The sequence below is a fragment of the Dermacentor andersoni genome, chromosome 2 (assembly GCF_023375885.2).
Source record: "Dermacentor andersoni chromosome 2, qqDerAnde1_hic_scaffold, whole genome shotgun sequence".
NCBI lineage: Eukaryota > Metazoa > Arthropoda > Arachnida > Ixodida > Ixodidae > Dermacentor > Dermacentor andersoni.
In genome coordinates this window covers 15,205,259-15,212,709 of record NC_092815.1, presented here as the reverse complement: position 1 = coordinate 15,212,709, position 7,451 = coordinate 15,205,259, and the positions used below count along the sequence as shown (strand labels likewise).

Here is a 7,451-nt window from a genome sequence, read left to right as displayed (position 1 = left end):
TAGATCACCTTCCGGCTAAAGGATGGTTCTGTGTTTTGTTCTGGACTGATAGAACTCTAGTAATTAGAGTGAATAATGAAATCAGAATCAAATTTATTTTCGCCATATATGCGGGTGCGCATGCAACGACCACTATTATGAGAGCAAGAGTACGTGGAGACCAGTGTGCAAGTCGCAAGAAGAAGACATATCGCGTAAGTATTACATTTGCTTTACCAAAAAGCACAAGATTTCAATACTTCAAAAACGGATATGTTTGCAACACTATTGTGTCGTTCATTATTGCTTTCTTCTTTTGTAGTTAAACTATCGAGAAAATAACTATTTAACGGGGAACAAAATTTAATCTAGTGGATATTGCATTAGACAGTTCTCGTAATAGTCATCTGCGGAAAGAGTCAAGCAAAATTGTTCGCGAACGGCGTGTTAATTGTAAACGGCCCTGTCGCAGCGCAGCAAAAATCGTCAAACGACATAAACGCAGGCGACGCGTGGACTGTACAGTTCTAGGAAAACATTTCAGTTGGATGTTTTCACTGGGGAGGGTGGAAGAAGCGATTATACGAAGCCGAATTGTGAATAGATGTCAAAATCTACAATTTTTGTAGCTATTGTCGATTCGTCAAAGAATAATTAAGGCTGCATGCCAATCAATGTAAATCATAAAATGGAGCATTTCTGCTGTCGACGTGGATTTGATTGGGAAGAACTAGAATTAGATCAAGTTCTTCCAATTTTTGCACAATGAAGTAATGACATTCAACAAGCAAGCAGTTAAGAATTAATAAATTCATGGTATATCATGAGTGTTTTTTGAAGCGCCGTCTCCTGTGAAGCATATCTACCATTTTCGTGCAAAGCTCCCTGGAAAGCATATTGACTGTGCATGCATGCACGCACATATCGAACTTCGTGCTCATATAGACGTGATGTTTTGACGATAAATATTTATTAAAATTCAAATTATTTATTTCTGCCTTGTAAAGCACAGATAGCGGAGGCGCAGAAAAAGCTGTCAGATACAGATTGACAAAGCCGCAGCCTCCATTCGCTTGGCAGAGCCTTTACAGCGACACTTTTAAAACAAAGACAATTGCACCCGGTAATAACAGGTATACAATACTGAGCAAGTACAAAAGGAAACCAATCAAGATTATACGATATTTGTACAATACTCCCAAACAAGAAAACAGAACCTACATGCTAACGTACATAGCACCCAAAGTACTGTTCGACACGTTGAAGAGGTCAAAATTATTGTTCACATAAGGTATATACATATTCGTATAGCGCTACCAATCCCTGCAAAATATAGAACGCAGATTTTCATTACACACACGCACGCACGCACGTGCACAGCACACACACCAAAAGGAAACGGCAACGCGCTCACAGGAAGCGCCTGAAAAACGAAAAAAAAGGAAAAGTGTGGGGAACCGAGGTCGTCTTGGGCTGTCGCCTCTCCCTCTCCCAGAAGGAATGAAGAGGTTCTTGGAAAGCAGGGACGGGCGATTCTCTCTGTCAACATCAGCTCCCACCAGCGAGGACGGGGCGAGAAAGAGAAGCGGGACTTTCCTTGCTGTCTATTTTTTCTTCGTCAGGCCAACGCCGCTTGCTTGCAGGGGCGCAGGCGAGTTCCCGCCAAATGGCGCGGGTGCGTGAGTTGCCGCCAAATGCTAGCTCTGGATGCCAGCTCGTTCCGCGTCTCATGGTAGACTAGTTGGTGCATTTCTGTTATCATGGACTGCGCTTATAAACCCAAGCTACACAAAAGTGACATGGACAAGAACAGCGCAAGCCCTTTACATGCAGTGGAGCCGCCGTATCTCGCCGTTCAAGATATGCGTACTCGTAAGTGGCATTTTAATTTCACGTTGTGTAATGCATGACTGTCTTTTTCAAGTGAACAAAGGTCGCTTTGTATTGTGTAAATGGTTTTGCAACGTATGATAAACTCCTTGTCTTTCGGGCTTATTTTTTCTGACAGGAAGAAAAAAAAAAGAGGCTTTACATGAGAACGGATCAAGCGTTCGAGAGTTGGGACAGGGAAATGTGAGACGTACTTTCATGTATATATTTCTAATATTATTTTTTCGTCTTGTATTCTCGTTAATTTTTCTCTAGGAAACACTGGAACGACACTGCTTAAATTGAAGCACAGTGTGCGAATGACCTGCTACGCTCGGAACTGTTATCACCATTCGGGAAGAAATTGGGTAAGACGCTTGTCTGGTTATTATTGCGGAAAAGTCATAATTAATTAGAAGTTGCTTTCATTCCTTCCCACAGATGAAAAAACATAACTGTAAATACCTGTATGATATACGTCTGGTGCATTGCAGGTAAGAATGGATTGTGTGTGGCGCGCTTCACCGCATGTGGACTACAGTAGATCTAGGAACATCAGACAAGAAGACACGTATGTGAAACCCTGCGGATAGCCCATATGTAAGTTCTTCCTCAATTTTTCTTTTGTTGCATTTTCGTAGTTTACGTGTAATACTTTGTCACCGCGGTCTCGACGTTATGTATACCTATACATTTGTCTCGTGGCAGTCTGCGTGCTATTTTGTTTGTGCAACTATGTGTTGTATTCATTTATCGCGCTGCCTGGAGGGTTTTTTTTTTTTCACTGATATTCCGACCAAAGTCGGTAAACCTATCCTTCCTGTCCTCATGTTTCCTTGGGCGGCTCTAAAGCGTATCTTAGAGGAATATTTAGCTTCAGATTCCCGCATGGAACAGATGGTGAATGACATGCTGTGTTTTCTTTTTAGAGAAACTATGTATTCATGTTTAATATTTGGTTGATTTTCATTTTGTCATTCATACAATACCGCAGCCATATGCCATTCTGTCATAGAACGTTGTTTCTAGATATATTTGTTTTATGTGGTTAAAACATTTAAAACGAGAGCGTTTCTTATCCTGGCCATTATTTTTTACAGACCACGATAACCACGTATTTGGATGTCTGGTTTAACTCTACGTGCGCTGGTTCGTGCAGGTGAACTTTTTTTCCAGATACGGAGGAACGGACACCGGTCGTGCCGTGAGCACTATTCTGCAGGGCATACTTACAAATGAAGCTGCACTGCAGTTCAGCTGGAAAGGGTCGCAGGGGAGGAAGCACGCCTTCGTGAAGCTCATGGCCATCACGAATATAAGTAAGAAATATGGCATAACAATCAGCTTTCTAGTGCACGTTGCGAACATCGGTACCAACTGCATGCTTAGTTTTTTTTTCTTCATTCAAACAAGCTGCTGCTTATTGCATCTTGCTGCGTCCAGTATTAGCATTTTCTTTAATAAATAATGCCGTAATAAGTGAGTTCTACTTGCGGCATCCATATTTTGCCACTGCTTTTGAGGAGTTTGTTTTGCTTCACAATATATGCTGTATATGCTGTTTCTGCTTTAACCCATGTATGCTAACTGTTTTCTGCAAAACATAGACCTATCATCGTTGCCATCATGTCAGCAAGTATATGTATCATGCCATAAGCTTCCCCTCTTGCCTCTCCAGACATTTACCTATTCACCTCCTTGTGCCGCTTGGCGCGCTCCGGGCTCCGGCGCGTTCTTTGTCTCAGCGTTTCAACTCGGCTGTTTCATACAGTGCTCACGGGAAGCAACAAGACCTATCGTGGTGTAAATAGCCGCGCTACCTATAGACACAGTAGCCACTGTGTATGCGTGTTTTGCTATGGTTCCGTGTTCAGTTCCCCCTATTGCTAACGACATATAAATTACCAACTATCCGGTACTTACACGATTTGTGTCGTCCAGCCACTCTTCCTGACAGCTTCGATACTGATTTGCACGTCCCTAATATTGCTTTGTTGTCGTTTCTTTAATGTTTCGTGAATATCTGACTTATGATCTTTTTGATTGTTTCACTTTTTCAAATGGAATGCGACTCACCAATTGAACTATAAAGCGGCGGCAGCTTTCTTATATGTGCCGCTTTTTTGCAGCATCTGTGAGGAGCACGTTCCCTGACGCTTCACTAGCATCAGTGGCTGGAGTCGCAAAACGCTGGTTGGTTGGAGCAGCTGACAGGGATGGAGGCCGGAATGAAAGAAGGCGCCGTGACCCTGCTTCAAGCCCACCAAATATGAACTAGTGTTTGAAACTTGTGAACGTGTCGGTGTACATGTACAATTACAAGAAATAAAGACCTGTATCAGAATCTTTTGCCTGGCATTTATGTGGCATGAAAAGTACAAAAAAGCGTTCGCTTTCGTGTGGTACTTTTATGCCGGCCACCACACAAGCATGATGCATGATGCGCATGCTGTTGTAAATGCATGATGCAAAAGCTACGATTATTCGGGGCGTCAAAAGCAACGTCGGCTTTCAGCACCGGGCCGGTGCAATGCCGACCATTATTGTCGTCAGGGCCATGGCTGGCCCGCGTGTGGCATGCGCTCGGCTGCGTTGGCCAAATAGAATGGCCCTACGGCTGGCCGACTGACTACGTACCTAAAGCCTTGGTAGGCCCTCGTATGGGACGCCGTCGGCCAAGTCGGCCACAGTGGTCGGGCCTACATCGATTGCCGACGATCGGCCGACGTTAGGCCAATGTCAATCCCCAAAGCTGGGCCGCCCTCGGTTGCCGAGGTCGGGCCAACCGTTTTGCAGTCGGCCGGAGACGTCGGGCCGACTTTTTGCCACGGTCTTTTTGTTGCTTGGGACATCGTATATGCGCACGCCCAAAGAGTCAATTTTCGCACGAATATAATTTGCGGAGTATGTAGTCGCGGCCAGATGACACCGAATAACAATGCAGGTTGTCAATCTGAGTCTTCGTCGTCCACAGTCGGCGCATGGCGTAAGCACGTGCATGGGCCGCTGTTTCCGGTGCGCCGTAGTGGTCGCGCCGCCGCCATTTCAGTTGCAACTAACCAAAATTATGCCCTGGGCGCGCCGCCGCCATCCGCCGTAATGCATGATCCGCAGGCTGCGCGCTAAGTTTAACAACTGGTTAAACGCTGAAGATTACACGCCGCTACTGGAGAAGACTCTGGACGACCTGCGCAGCGATGACACCGATGTGGCCATTCGGGCGGCAGATTTGGTGCTGGGCCTCCTTCCCCTTAGACAGGCACCGTCATTCAGGGTGTACTACAACGACATCGTATGCGCTGCCTATAAACAACTTGTCTGCACCAATGGCCTGGTACGCTTCAAGATGTCTGAGCTTCTGGAGATGATGATCGCACTGGACATGCAAGCTACTACCGAGCTCATGCTGTTCCTCGCCGACGAAGCCGACAGCATGCAGCTCGCCGGCATCCTCACGGCCCTGTGCAAGGTTCTTCGCAGCGACATGTGTATGAAAGACTTCCCGAACCAACAGGTGCTCAGTTTCTTCGAGAAACACTTGGACAGCAGGGACGATAATATTCGCGGCAAGGCGATGGCTGGTGCCCTTCTCATGGACTACTACTTCAAGGCGGTGTCGCCGAAACCGAAACAAGAGATAGAAGATGAATAGCTGCGTATGTGGTAGCCGCATTAGAGATGCTGGATGGTTAGTGCCCCTGTACAAGCTGAACGGCACGCTACTCCTTTGTCGCTGAGTTGACTACGCGGAAGTGTAGTTATACGAGCTGGACTACAGAGTACCTAAAAATTATTTTCTACAAAGATTACGTGATGGTAGCTATCCAGTTTCAAAACTGCTGTGCGTCGGACAGGATGTGGCTAAACATATAAAATAAACCGTAAATTTTGTTATTACTAAGCTTTTGAATTAGGTCAGGGCACTTGCGTGTACTGACCCTATATAGTAACATTTAATATTCCTTTGGTAGAGTTTGTTTCTTGCAAAGCAAATCAGTTTGTCACCGTCAATCATGTCAAAACCGAAATTGTATTTTCTGTAACTGTTAATAAGGTCATCTATATGCATCTTACAGACAAATCACGTAGGACAAAATTAGCTGAAAAAATTTACTTCCAGTAGTCGTAAGGTTAAATCTTTTTTACTTTTCTTTTTTGTTTTGCGCACGCCATTACACACATAGTTCAGCGGTGCAGCTTCCGGATCCGTTTATTAGTACGCCAGTACGCGAGTATGGAGATGGAGTACGCAGTGTTGTAGATAGTTCGTTGCTTGCATCTTTAACGGCTGTTTTTAGTTATTTATTTTCAGCAATGGCCTGTTTTCTTATGAATTGTTTGCACTTTCCTTGTTGTCCATGAGCTGCTTACCTCGCTACCTTTGTGAAGTGCTTTCTTGTGAGAACTTGGCAAGTCCAGTCTGACGACGTATCTGAAACAGGTACGATTCCTCTGATGCTGTATTCGACGTGTTGTGCATATGAGCGTTTTTCCGTTTGTCACACGTGAACGCTGAGTAATAGTAAGGGCGAATTGGGCTCTTTCTGTCTCATTTATTAGAATCTACTCTAGAGTACGAAGTGCTTGCGTATCTCACTCTGCCATCGTCAAACACCATGTGTCGTGTTTCTGTTGTCACCATTACGATGCCCGCGGTCCGTTGGGTAAATAGCAAAGTTCCGTCGTCTTACGTGTTATACAAAATAATATGCATATGTTTGTAAGCATGATCGCGGGATCAGCATGTTGAATGTTGCCTAGGTACACTGTAGCAAGTGATACCAAAATTCGTCAGATTAGTTTTGCGTAAACGATGCATGCAAGTCGAACCGCATCATAGTGTTTACACAAACGGAGCCAAGGTATTCATAAGCGTTCGTAAAGATTATACTTATGCATGTAACCAAGTTGGCAAATTCAAAGTTTGAGAAAGGTGCAGACGGAAATTCGCGCTAATGTTCCAGCTGTATCGAGCTTGTAGAGCGCAGTAATAGGGCCAGAATTCTGTACCGTATCGCACTGCATCAATGAACTTGTGGGCCTTGCTACAATTCTAGCTATGGCGAGCGTGGATTCTGTCATTAGATGTGAGTGCTAGGCTACTTATTTAATTTACTGAGCATGGGCGTGTTTAGGACTTCTGACGAAGCATATGAGCTCTCCATCTAACGCTTAGTCCTAATTTCTAAGCGTTTTCTTTGCACTCCCCTCATTAATCTCACTTATGCTGTATATGTACACGTCGTAAACGTTTTAGTAGGTAAACAGAATAAAAAAATAAAAATAAAAGACAGGCATCAGGAACACAGAACAAAAAGGAACTTTGAGGTAAGTCATACTCTAAACGAGAAAACAGCACAACTTGGACATAATTTTAGAATCGTGCTTAGCTTGCTTGTAAATAGTAACCACTATTAACTTTGGGAGGTGTGCATTTATTTTCTGGTGTTAATTTGTGGGGTTCCATAGACACAAGTGCAAAGGAAAACCTATTCAGATGCTTCAAAGTGAGCCATGATCCTAATTTAAGCGGTTTATGAAGAATAATGCTTGTAAACAGAGCAGGTTAAATCCCATCTATGCAGAATATTTAGCGAGTCCCT

The 7,451-nt window shown here is 44.2% G+C and overlaps 1 protein-coding gene and 1 long non-coding RNA gene across 6 annotated transcripts in view; both read left to right on the top strand.

The window, feature by feature from the left end:
- Window positions 1-1,551: 1,551 nt before the first annotated feature.
- LOC126533933 (uncharacterized) lies at window positions 1,552-4,192 on the top strand. 4 transcript variants are annotated; one of them, XR_008613114.2, is made up of 5 exons: window positions 1,559-1,851; window positions 1,988-2,216; window positions 2,290-2,448; window positions 3,008-3,167; window positions 3,978-4,192. It is a non-coding gene; the product is annotated as an uncharacterized lncRNA (long non-coding RNA). The 4 variants fall into 4 exon arrangements; XR_011892706.1 differs by having other exon boundaries at window positions 1,552-1,851; window positions 2,343-3,167; XR_011892704.1 differs by having other exon boundaries at window positions 1,552-1,851; window positions 2,290-3,167.
- Window positions 4,193-5,835: 1,643 nt separating this feature from the next.
- Window positions 5,836-7,451, top strand: part of MED14 (mediator complex subunit 14) — a 162,200-nt gene continuing 160,584 nt past the window's right edge. For both annotated transcript variants that reach the window (XM_072286352.1, XM_072286351.1), the window contains exon 1: window positions 5,836-6,289. The gene's annotated coding sequence lies outside the window, so the exon portion shown is untranslated. The remainder of the gene's footprint in view (window positions 6,290-7,451) is intronic.